The sequence below is a fragment of the Phyllostomus hastatus genome, unplaced genomic scaffold, assembly GCF_019186645.2.
Source record: "Phyllostomus hastatus isolate PE091 unplaced genomic scaffold, TTU_PhHast_1.1 phas_contig_254, whole genome shotgun sequence".
NCBI lineage: Eukaryota > Metazoa > Chordata > Mammalia > Chiroptera > Phyllostomidae > Phyllostomus > Phyllostomus hastatus.
The window spans coordinates 4,607,096-4,621,084 of NW_025333810.1; the positions used below are offsets into that span (position 1 = coordinate 4,607,096).

General features: G+C 36.4%; 1 protein-coding gene across 2 annotated transcripts in view; it reads right to left on the reverse strand.

The window, feature by feature from the left end:
* FBXL17 (F-box and leucine rich repeat protein 17) overlaps positions 1-13,989 on the reverse strand; it is a 470,512-nt gene that overhangs the window by 157,674 nt on the left and 298,849 nt on the right. The gene's annotated exons all lie outside the window — the stretch shown is intronic.

The following is a 13,989-nucleotide window of genomic DNA, read 5'->3' on the forward strand; positions in this document are numbered from 1 at the left end:
GTGGTGAGTTACACTAATGCATTTCAAGTTAAATTAGCAAGAGTTTGGCCACGACTATAACAGGAAGAGGTCAGCATTTGATGAATGCCACAGCTCCCTTCTTTCAACAGGCCCCTTTCAAGGCGCTTCAGGAAAAGGTATTATATTCCCTGCTTTAGACTCAAGTGCTCTAATACCTAAATGACCTTAATTAAATACATTTATGACTAGCGCATCTTTTAAAACTAGAGTGATGAAAAAAGAGGTACTCCTATAAGAGTAATATTACATTTGGTAATAAAAGATTAGTAAACATTCTGGATGATGAACATGTCATTTATATAATAAAACATAAAAATGATTACATTATTATATTATATTTTATGATTATATAATTTTTTGATAAGAATGATTATATCAAAACAGTAGGCTATAGATGGATGGTCATTATAGGTGGATGGTAATAGTGCTTCGGTTCAATTATTATTTTTTTTTAAATATTTTATTTATTTATTTTTTAGAGAGGGAAGGGAGGGAGATAGAGAGAGAGAGAGAGAAACATCAATGTGTGGTTGCTGGGGGTTATGGCCTGCAACCCAGGAATGTACCCTGGCTGGGAATCGAACCTGCGACACTTTGGTTCCCAGCCTGCGCTCAATCCACTGAGCTACGCCAGCCAGGGTACGGTTCAATTATTAATATGAGGTTTGGTAACACTGAAACACATTTTTGTGAAATTTTATTTAATATAAAAATATGTTTTGAAAATCTATAACACTGAGTATAAAAAGAAAAATCTTCACACTAAAAACTTTAAAATCTTTTCATTTAAAATGGGTTGTTCCTAATATTTTAAATAAATTATTGCATAAGTAGAGGCCATTTAAATAACATTGGTATAGATATGTAAGATCTATAATCTTTTCTGGTTTAAGTTAAAAGGTTTCAAATGCTACACTCTGCTTAATACCCTTAGAAGAACATGTAGTACAGAACTGAATAAACTTTAAAAATAATGATGAACAACGCTGTCTATTTTGTAGCTCAGTTCCCTGTAATATCAGGAAAACCTGTACAGTCATAATGACACATAGGCACATGAGTCCTTCAGTGCAGTCCCTATTTTAATCTTCATAAATAACAGTTAAGTAAAAGGGTAAAAGCAAAAAGAGTCATTAACCTTTTCTAGGAAGTAAGGATCAAGTAATTTGATACCTATGCGTATAATCCATCAAAAAATTACTGAGTATCCATCTCTGTCTTTCAGATATTTTATTTGCTGTCTGGCTTATTTGTAGGTATCTTCATAAAATGTCAGGAAATTTTATACAATTTTACTTCACATAATTCATTATTGAAGGTTAAATCAGTTATAGAAAAGACATATTTTCTTTAAAATATACTTTTAGAAAATATTGTTTTAATGTAATGAAAAACATTTCAAAGTTATTCAGAATAACTGAATAAACCTTCTCTTTTGTATATTTTTAAAAAATGATAAAAATTGATAAGGACTTTCATGGCTATAAAAGTAAACTTAAAACACTGACAGAATGTAATTATGATTGATATAGTTTATTATGAAGAGAAATTTAAAAATCTAATTTTATGTCACTTGGCCTTAACATAACATTTGAATAAACTGAGAAAAAGGAAGGATAAAAGCAAAAACAAAACATCACAGGAAACAACCATGTTGTATACACAACTTTGAAAACTAATTTTCACATGGTGAGAATAAAAATGAAGGCCCTACATGATTATAAAACCTTTAGTAGTTAAAACAAAAATCTGACTACTTTCTAACAGACCAAAGATACATATCTCACTGTTCGCCATCACCTCTCAAAACATGTTAGCAAAATCAATATTTTGTATGAGCACCACAAATAAATTAGTGCAGAAATAATCTTCATATCATTTATTTTGTTCTCATGTTCTTTTCAAATAGTTCAAAATGCATGATTTTATATTTTATTAGGAAAAAACCTCTAAACAAATGTAATACCCTATTTGTTCCTGCCACTTGATTTTAAATTAAATATGCTACAAGCACATGCAAACATTAAACAGATTACAAACAGCAAATAACACATATTGATTTTACTGCACAAGCCAGACCAAATGCTATTTCACAGGCAACAGGAAACGGTATTCACATAAAACAAGATGATCGATCACTAGATGAAAACTGTCCTAAAACAGATGAAAGGCCATGAGCATCAGGTTTCCTCCCCACACAACTGAGAAAAGGTATTATGAACAGGTACTGCAAACATATTTAGGTTACTCAAGACGCAGTAACTGAGAGATAACACAGGGTTAGAAGTAAACAGGAAGTACCTTTTAGACAAAAAAGAAAAATACAAGATCCTTTGCTTTTACAAAGGATCACCTAAGATTTCTGCTCTGTTTTCGAAAGTTCAGTTACATACAGTTCTACAAATACCTTTAACTGCATTATGCTAGAAGCTATGTGCCACACAGAACTCTTTAAATAGGAATTCATGAAGGAAAAAAAAACTATTTCTTAGAAGACTTGTAGCAAAATTTAATTTTTTAATTTAAATATCACATCATTTACTGGTGTGATATTTGAGAAAAGAAAACTCAAGTTCTGTGAATCTGGATTGAAACTTAATTTAATATTGAAACAAAATTAAGCATTTCAAATTAATGGTTAAAAAACTATTGTCTTGAGAGTTGAAAGTGGAACTGGTATGTATTACCCTGCTACTACAAATTGGTGGAAATGGAACTCTGCAACAGGTCTCTGGCTAGCGTCTAAAGTTCTGTGATCAGTCTGTGTCTAGTATCCCCTGCAACCTATGCTGATGGCTGGTCACAATGACAGGTCATGGGTGGTGACTGTTCCTTTTATCCTGAAACTTTTAGAGGCCATTCTAAATTACACTTACAGAAGTACTCTGACATAACACAAAGTCTGTGGATCTCATTTACTCTAAATAATTCTACTCTGTTTTAAAAGAATCCTGCTCTAGTCATGATCTATAGTGAATTAACATCGGAGCATTCCCAGCTACTGTACATATTGTATGCAAGCAACAAGCAAGGTGGTGAAGCTTAATAATTATTTAAACTAAAGCTTAGTGAACACTTAAACTTAAAATTATTTAAACTATAGGTGTTTGTGTAAATTTTAAAGGGGTGTTTTAAAAATGGTAGCAATAAGAGAGAAATGTTTACAAAGTGATAATCTGTAAGTAAAAAGTAGAGTGATAGAACCAAAGACCACATTTAAAATGTTTGCTTCTCCATCCCCTCTCCTATTCAGATATGTCATAGCAGAATATGCATTAGTCTCAGTGATAAACTATAGTTTTGTCCCCAGGGGCAAGAAATGAGTCCCTAAACTCATAACCCTGAATTCAAATGTTGCCCATTCTTCCCCTACCCCTTCTCCCTACCAGCCCAAGAACGAACCTCAGAATACCATATGACTGACATTCTCTATGGAACAGCACATTTAAAAGATTTACCATTTTATGCATGATAACCTAAGGAGTTATAAAATTTGGGAAAAGAATGATATCCTTAGGGAGAGTAATAATCTATATGATTATTATTGAGAAATTCATAATATAAAAAAAATGGCAGGACTTCCAGTCAAGACGGTGGCATGGGCAAACATGGCTCATCTGTCTGCACAGCCACATCAAAATTACAACTAAAATATAGAACAACCATCACTCAGTACCATCAGAAATCAAGTTGAATGGAAGTCTAAGAACTAAGGAATTAAAGAAATCACATGCATCCACACTGGTAGGAGGGGCACAGACATGGAATGGTCTGATACCACATCCATAGGTGGTGGATAAAAATTCCGGAGGAATATATCAGGAGCAAGGAGTTCCAGCCCTACACCAGGCACCTCCAGAGCCCAGGGTTCCAGTGCCAGGAAGACAAGTCCCTACAACTTCAAGCTGCAAAAACCAGTAGGGACTGAGTCAGTGGAAAAAACTTCTGGAGTCCCAAACAGTTCCTCTCAAAGAACCAACACACAGACTAGGACTAACCTACTCAGACTCACTCCCTCTGAGGTCCAGCACTGGGATACCACCTTGAAAGGCACCAGTATAATACAGGAAGGAACTGAAGTGTCTGGCCTCAAGGTGAGCGAAAACCATTGTCCCTTATCTAAATCCTCCCTTCACAGATCTGGCAAGCTGGTGTCATATGTGAAACTCCATCAACCTGGCTAACACTGTTTCACCTGCCTTGGAGATCCTCAGAAACTCTGTCCCACTCAACTTATGGGCCCAATCTGCTTTTCCATATGAATGGCTGGTCTTGGCTCATGCTGCATGACTTCCTAAATCCCACCAAACAAACAACACCTGGCCTCAGTGAGCCTCAGGCCTGGCTCAAGCAGTAGCCAGCCTAGATTCACAGCTTGGCTTTGCCTGAGAATCTCCAAGCCCAGCAAAAGTAGGAGCCATCTCAGATTGCTTTATTCTTGCAGGGTGGCCCTGGGCACAACACAGGTGGGGTGCTGACCTTGACCTATACCACCTGGGAAATGCCAGGGCCAGCACACCCAGTGGGCAGCTACAGACCATGTTGGAGCACCACCACCCTGCCCCTGCACAGCTGATACTGCACGGAGGGTGGAGGTTGGTGGTCAGTGGTCACAGACAACCCTTGCAGCTGACTGGCCTGGATAAAACTTTCCCATTGATCTACCAACAGCAGTCAAAGCTCAACTACAAGAGGAGGGTGTACTCAGTCCACAAGAAGGGTGCATCTTGAGCATTGAGTTTTGGCAATAGGGGAGGCTGTGCCACTAGACCCTACAGGATACTTACTATATTAGGCCACACTACCAAGACACAGAGTCAAAGCAACCCTATCTAATACATAGACACACACACAGGGAGGCTGCCAAAATGAGGAGACAAAGAAACATGGCCCAAATGAAAGAACAAACCAAAACTCCAGAAAAAGAGCTAAACAAAATGGAGATAAGCAATCTATCAGATGCTCAGTTCAAAACACTGTTTATAAGGATGCTCAAGGAACTTAGCAAGGACCTCAACAGCATAAAAAAGATCCAGTCAGAAATGAAGGATACAATAATTGATATAAAGAACAATTTACAGGAAAAAACAGTAGAGTGAATGAAGCTGAGAATCAAATTAATGACTTGGAACATAAGGAAAACAAACAAACAAACAAACAAGTCCAGGAAGCACAGAGAGTCCAAAACAAGATGGATGGAAAGAGGTCCACTTCAAGACACATTATAATTAAAATGCCAAAGGAATAGAAAGAGTGCATCTTAAAAGCAGCAAGAGAAAAGCAGTTAGTTACTGACAGGGGAGTTCCCATAAGCCTGTCAGCTGATTTCTCAAAAGAGACTTTGCAGGCTGGAAGGCATTGTCAAGAAATATTCAAAGTCATGAAAACCATGGACCTATAGCCAAGATTGCTTTACCTGAAAAAGCTGTCCTTTAGAATTGAAGGTCACATAAAGAGCTTCCCAGACAACGAAAAACTAAAGGAGTTCATCATCACCAAACCATTATTATGTGAAATGTTGAAGGAACTTATTTAAGAAAAAAGATCAAAACTATAATCAATAATGGCAAAAATGCATATTTATCAAGAATTTAATCTAAAAAACAAACTAAGCAAACAAGAAGAACAAAGACAGAATGCGGAGAGCATTTTGATGGTTGACAGATGGGTATGGGGAAATAGGTGAGTAGGTGAAGGGGTTAAGAAATACAGATAAGCCCTGCAGGTGCCTGATCTTGTCTAACCTTGGAAGCTAAACAGGGTTGGGCCTGGTTAGTACTTGGATGGGAGAAGTACAGACAGGTAGTTACAGAATAGCCACAGGGATATAAAAAGTACAGGATAGGAAATGTGTAGCCAAAGAACTTATGCACATGACCCATGGACATGAGCAATGGTGTGGGGATTGCCTGAGGGAGTGGGGGATGCTGGGTGGAGGGGAGCAAAAGGGGAAAATTTAGGACAACTGTAATAGCATAATCAATAAAATATAATTTAAAAAAAGAAAAATGGCATGGGGGAAAATGCAGAAGAATATAAACTGCTGTTAAAGTACCCCATGAACATCAAACACAAGCCTATTAAGACCCTCTATCTGAGCTCTAAGAAATAAAGGGAGATGTTGTAACAAGAAGCAATAAAGAATCAGGGGACGTGTGTTCCAGTCTCACCTCCATGGAACCACAGAACAACCACCTACCTTCTTTGGAACTTCACATCAGCCTATATGAAAAATTTCTCCAAATCAAATATCCTAGGTTCATTTAAATATATTTTAGTTTATTCAGAACTGCCCCCCCCTGATTAAATTTTTGCTTTTATGTTTTGGCAGGGTTCTGAAGAGAACAAAAAAAATGCAACCATTATAAATTTTTGAGTAACAGCTGTTGAATGCATATACATAAACTCCCTTAGAATACTGAAAAGGACCAGAAAAACTCTTCCAAAGTATCTAGAAAAAAATAAGAAAAAGAAAAGAAACAAAAAAACCCAAAGCAACCAGAATTATTTTTTATAATAACATAATTTTATGCTCACTTGTATTTGATAATGTTCTAAAATGTACCTGAAACATTTGATGAAATTTGAAAAGCAACAAAAAGGTTTCTTTTGTGAGCTATATTGGATTTTTTTTGAAATAATAAAAAGTATTTCTTAGTTTCAATGGAGGGAAAAATCTGTCTCCTTAGCAATAGATTCCTAATCACCTGATTTATGTGAAGGGTAAAGGTTAATGAATTAAGCTGTGTAAGCTTCAAAACTATCAAAGGAATTCAAAAGAGCCTTGAATTATGGAAAACAATAGCCCATTCTAAATACACACCAAATTTTATGTTTTTTGTCTCCTACTCAAAAGCAAGAACATGGCATTAGTGACAATTGAAAAGAACTAATGAGGAAATATGACTACATTTCTTGCAAGAGGAGTGTCCTAGGAGACCTTGTTACTATTTGTGATGTGCTTCAAACCAAAAAGAAGCTAATTGGAGCTGCCAGACACTGGTTTGCAAATCTCACTTTAAAGGACAGGCTCAATCACCGTAGAGGTGTGAAAAGAAATGTCTCCGTTAGAGATGTATTAGTATGTGGCCTGCTGAATTTCTAAATAAACTTTAAGATGTTCTTCCTTAAGTTACTTTTATATTTAAATAATTGATCGATCTTTGAGCAAAGGAAAAAAATGCAACAAAACAATCCCACAGATTTAAAACAAAAAGTATAAAGAGTGCTATAAAGTAATTGGCAAATAAGTGCAGTGGGGAGGTAGGTATGCTTAAGGTTGAAAAAACACGCAGATCAAAACTCCTGAAACACAAACACATCGTAAAAGTGATCTATTTGGAGATTTTAGAGATAGAGCTTCTTTTTCATCATTTCTTGAAACTAAATAAGCCAACAAGCCACCCCATGTTACACAGATTTTATGTGGGTAAAATCATAAGAAGTTGCAATGAACACACACAAAGAATAAAAAGGAGAGCAACGAGGGAACAACCTTGACCCAATTCAGTGCTGCATAAGCTTATCCTGACTAACTCATATGCAGGTCATTTAAATGATAGCAGAGGTCACCAAAGCACAATTTGGCATCTTACAAAAAGAATAACGATATCCGATTGATTTTTCCAAAACCTCAAATCAAGTTTTACTGAAGAATAATGCAATGCCAGTGCAGCAAATGAATGGGCATGATTCACAGGTATGCCCTGCTTTCAGAAAACGCAATGTATAAGAGATTTCTATGCACAAAAAAACCACACACACACACACACACACACACACACACACACACACACACACACACACATAAATATATACAAGATGAATGGATTTGAGAATATTAATAGTATATTTCCCTTTATGTAAATATAGTTTAATTATGAGCATTCCATTTGTAGGTACTTTTTCTAATAACACAACACCTTAACCTTACAGAAATAGCATGTAATAGCTATTTTTAACTTAAACAATGGCACATAGTGACATAGGAAAGACTAAGTCAGGGGAATGACATATGGCATCAGAGTGGTATATTGCGTACTGTTTGTATTAGAGTCCAAGTTCTTGTAAATGTTCTTCTGTCCCATTATCATAGTACCAAATATACACTTAAATCAATTTTTCATGTAAACTACTAAAATATTTTCATAGAACATCCCATAGAGATGTTTCTTGCAAGAGATTTTTTTAATATTTAAAGGTGAGTTGCAATTAAAATGCTGAAGCATTTCCTCAAAGCACGTTCTTAATATACCACAGGGCAAGGACCAGGAGGGACATCCAAAATCTCACCAGCTCCACCAGTTAACCACAGTTATCTTGGACCCTCACTAAGTCCTCACTAAATGTTATTCTCTGGAAAGCCTATACCTGATTAGTGAATCTAAGATTAATTTACGTATTCATAATGTAAACAGCGGAGAACTGATGCCTATTTTGTAGCACAGAGATATTGAAAGGTTCCAAATGAGAACACTTAGTTTTTTTTTAATGAGACATACCATAATAAGTGGCCTATAAACTTAAATGGTATTGAAACTTAAGTTTTATAAGTTTGCATCTTTGCCAACAGAGTTGTCCCACTTCTGAGGGAGGCATAGCAGATATTGTCATTTGCTGATTCTTTCTGGACTACCCTCTCCCTGAGCATCTCTGACACTGGGCAGGCTTCCTAACTGGAGAGTAAGTGGAGTCAGCCTCAAAAAAGGATTAATAGAACAAAATAACATTTTCTAATACATTTAAGAATGACTATCACAAACTAGCTCTTATGGAAACATTTTGTTTCTTCATTTATATAGCAAAACATGTTTTAATTTATTTTGAATGTTTCTCAGAATATTTTAAAAATGTTTTTCAAATAGAATAAAGCCTGTAATATTTTTTAAAGATTTTATTTATTTATTTTTAGAGAGGGAAGGGAGGGAGATAGATAGATAGAGAGTAACATCAATGTGTGGTTGCTGGGGGTTATGTCCTGCAACCCAGGAATGTACCCTGGCTGGGAATCGAACCTGTGACACTTTGGTTTGCAGCCCGCGCTCAATCCACTGAGCTATGCCAGCCAGGGAAAGCCTGTAATATTTTTAAAATGCACATTTTCTTTATGCTACTAAGAAATAAGATGGTTAAAGTTTTTTGCAAAGAGGAAGGAATAAGATCAATAACATTTTAGTTATAAACTTGGCTCTGGCTTTAATATTTCAAATATATTTGTCCAAAAGTCTTATTTTTAATTTTTAGTCATTATTCCATCCTTTTTCCACAATTACATTGAACCATTATATAAAAACATGTGCTAACTTTGTCTATGCATGCCTTAGAGAAAGAGTCTAAGCTTTTACTTATTTTTTAAAATTTAGCAATGACTTATTGAATGCAAAATATTAATGTTGATACCTGGAAGCAGAAAAATCCTACCACTATCTTTACCACCACTAAAAATCAACTAAAAACAGTTGCATTTTGAGGTCAAAGGAAATGCTAGAAAGAAATTGAAGGACAAAAATTAAAGGCAAGACTTCCTGAATTTAGCAGTTCATTCATTCCTCAATAAGAAAAACAATGTAGTTATTTATAAATAGGAAAAGTTTGGGAAGTTCTTCCTCCTTTAAGCTTTTTGGAGTCCATCAATTTATAGCCAGTAACTCTTGGGTAATCCAGGCACTGCGCAATGATGACACTGTTAAGACTGGTGTTATCTTTATCGTATTCTGGCATATTTTAAGATAGAGGGCAAAAGAGATTATATCATCCTATATGTAACAAAAGTTTACTGGGTAAAAGCAAGACTGGGCCCTTAAAAAAGTAAAAGGCAAAGGCATATTTTGGGAAGCTCCAAACATCTCCTTGCCCATAATATAATAAATAAAAACTTTAATGGTGAAGGCAGTAATATTTCCAAAAGACTTGTTAGGCTTCCAAACAGCTAAAATAAATTTTAGGTGGAATATTAAGGATATAATTGATAATAATCTCCCTGCCCATCACTACACTGTTTACCCTAACTACTGTAAGTATTGGTTAAGAAAGTCTCAATTCAACAAACATCATATATTTTAAGATCACCTTTAACTTAAAATGGCTAAGAATATTATTTTAGTGGAAAATGAAGGTACCCAGAAGATGAGATTTCAGGCAGCATTCAGGAAAGAGTTAAGTACTTCCTTACCAGAAGACTCCACAAGTCAGCTTTGTAGTGACTAATTGCCTCTTTAACCCCTGTACTCTGGGAGTTGGCCTATGCTTCAATACCGGTTTTGTGATACAGCCAAAGACTGATGTTCAACATAGACCTCCCGTGACCTACGTAGCCAAGGAGTTAACTCAGACAAGATGCTGACAAAAGGTTTCCTTCTCACTTGGGAAGGCATATAATTTCTTTTTGGATAAGCCAAATTCTTAGAAAACTTTAGGTAAAACATAGTATGTAAAGACAATTTATAAAAGTCTGAAGAATGGTTTTACTTTAACTAATAATGATTTTCAACATCCCAATAAACTAAGTCAAATTTTTGTTTGAGAAATGTATATATATATATATATATATATATATATACACACACACACATATAAACAAAAGGCTCTTTTAAGAGGGAATACCCCCTTCTTGACTGACTTTGATATATATATATCTATATATATATGTCTCTCTCTCTATAGAGAAAGATATATAGAGATATATATATATATATAGAGAGAGAGAGAGAGAGAGAGAAAAGATAACACCTAATTTGATATTTTTGGAAGCTTATAATTAGATAGGTATAATAAGATACAAAGAAAAACAAATAATTCTCCACTCTAAGTACTTCCCACATGCTTCAAGTATTCATACTCAGGAAGCCTGTACTTTGTCATTAATCTTTAAGCTTAGCAACTTTTGGTCTTATCAAAAGCCAATAAGAAAAACCTGACAGGTGGTTTTAAGTAGCAATTACAAAAAATAAATTAATCCCGAAATTGGGAGAAGAAAACAGGTGAAGGTGTCTTGTTAGTTTCTTTTTTTCCCACATTTTTTAGTTGTTCACGTACAGTTGTCTCCATATCCCCCCCACCCAGCTATCCCCACTTCCCACCCTTGATCCTACCCCATTATGGTTTTGTCTATGTGTCCTTCACATGTTCCTGAAAACCGTTCCCTCTTTGCCCCCCATTATCCCTTCCCAGCTCCCCTCTGGTTACTGTCAGCTGTCTTGCTAATTTCTAAAAATAGAAAGCATGAGGAGGGAGTTCTAGAATAGGGAGGGGGAATAGTATAGGCAGTGGGAACAAAGTGACCTACATATATTCATTTAGAAAGAAGAACGACCACAAGGGCTTGGTGAAGGCAGGGACACTACATAAACTTGATGTTATTGATACTTAGCTAGGTTGAACTCTGAACTATTGGAGGCTTATGGATCATCCCTGCTGAATTCATAAAACCTACTTACAAGGCTCTGGTTCTGCCATTGCTCCATTCCTATTTTCTCCCATATCATTACATATTAATATTCATGTCAAAGGTGAAATAATCTTTGCTCTAAGGTTTACAGGAAAGAGAGGCAGCAGATCACTTGTTGCGCGTGGGTCACCGGCCAGCAGTGACCACGGAACGCTGTGGATGGCTCGACGATAAACACGCGAGAAAAAACAACACATGCACAGAGACAAACTAGTTTCTGTGGAGAAGTAGGGACGAAATGGCCACCCCCCCTAGTGGGGAGTGCGCTGATTTACAGTCCATACCTGCTTTTATTAGGCTCATGCTGCATAATAATTCAGGTAAAGTACAGTACTCATTAGGGGGAAGTAAGGAACTATAGAAAACAAAGAACTCTGCCCGTCTATTGAGTTGGGGTCAAAGAGCTGTAAGACTGAGTAACAAACTAACTTCCTCCTAAGACCCTTCTCATTCAACTGAGAGCATTCTAAACAAAGAAGGTTTCACAGTAATTTACATGTTCTTTCTTAGGCCTGATCACCCCGGGAAATCCGCACTTCTCAGTACCGAGCTGTAATACCCTGTCATTGTTTCAGGCTTAGGTGGAGCAAGGGAACTAAGGCCACCAAGAGATAAGGAGATTTTCTTCCAGACGCTGAGAACTCAGACTTTGTCAAAGCCAAGGAGTGAGGGTCCATCACCCCCTTTTGCTGCAGCCCCCAAAGTCCTTCTTTTTGGGGGGCCTCCCAAAGTGATCGTGCCTGGCTTAGGTCGTTCCCCCGTGGGGAATCTTACCCGTCTTTGGCTAACCGACCAAGCTTTTTGGGGGTTCAGTCATGAATAAAGCAGCAGAAGCAGCATTCCTGCCAGGGAGATAAGCTTTTGTCTCCTTGCCGGCTTACGGTTCCAAGGGTGTTCCTTTAGCCTTAGCCTTAGCCTAGGCGGGGATTTCAGCCTCTGATACCAGTCAGGGCGGTTCCCAACAATCACTTTTAGTTGTTTTGGTACATTATGTTTACACAGAGAGATAACATTTTTACTTATAAAAACAACATTTACACTTAAAAAAAAAGTCAGACATTTCTACAAATGAAAATAAGGGGCATTAACCAAGAATTCTCTTATGAAAAGTATGCAGTTTACATTTTTAAAATCCCAACAGAAGATGACAACTGACTTCAGTTATTTTTTTAAAGATTTTATTTACTTAATGTTAGAGAGGGAAGGGAGGGAGAAAGAGAGAGAGAGAGAAACATCAATGTGCAGTTGCTGGGGGCCATGGCCTGCAACCCAGGCATGTGCCCTGACTGGGAATTGAACCTGCGATGCCTGGTTTGCAGCCCGCGCTCAATCCACTGAGCTACACCTGCCAGGGTGATTTCAGTTAATTTTATTTAACCAAACGATAGAGAAACAAAGTCCCTCCCATTTTCTTCTCAAATGATATACAAGTTAATAGAATGAGATGTAGAAATTTCAGGAAAAGACTATGGAACCTTATACTTAGCTTTTCTAGCTACCAGGCCAACTCAGTAATTCCTCATGTTAAAAGTCTATTTGTGTGTAAAATATACTTCTAGAGGATTCTTTCTTAACTCTTTATCCATCAATGCAAAGACCTAATTATCAACAATATAATTTATATTTAAAGAATATATAGTGTTATGTGTGCATTTATGTATATTCATTTATAAATATTCTTAACAGATACATTTTTCCCTAGCAACACTGCTATTAAATCAACAAAATGTAATTGCTGTAGATGCACCTGGTAAAGGAATTTTAGCAATCTAGTCCCTGAAATAACATAATCACTAAAATCAAGGTCGCTTTGACTGGACTAGTCATCAAGTCTACCCCCTGTGAAGGGAAAAATACATCTCTTTGTTCTTAGAGAGAATGGTGGAAAGTTAATGAAACTAGTTTGTAAGGCTGATAGACACCATGGGGGCGGGGGGTGGTAAGCATTATGAATTTTCTCCTCTCAGAAAGTTGCAAATGCAAGACAGTAAGTAAGCATGGACAAGGAAGAAGGCATACCTTAATATTTGTGTCAGAGAGTACGTGCCTTGCAGGGGACCTTGTGTCTGGTAGCCATCAGGAACAAGCATCACTCCCAACCCCAGTGCTCAGCTTTATGTTATTTTAAAAGACAAATCAAAATGAATAGCACATCTCTGGTATATGTCTATTGTTGATTATTATAGTTACTGATCTGTCTGCATAATCAACAAATCCTGTAGCAAAATGGAGTAAGAGTATTAAAATGTCTGCTCTACACAATAAATGCTTCTTTCAAGTACTTAATTCAGTAAAGGAATACACTCTGGTAGTCTGAGGAAGAAACAAGATTGAGAGCTGATTAGAAATTTATTGTTTGCACAAGTCCTTTGTGAAATAAAGAGGAAAGTGCAATGACAGGTGTTTGAAAGGGGTGCTTGGAGTAGATTGATAAGTTTTGTGCCTCTATAAGTTCTGAGGATGTCATGAGTTTTAACATGTTAATAATAGAATTGTATATAAAAAATAAATCTATAGCACCA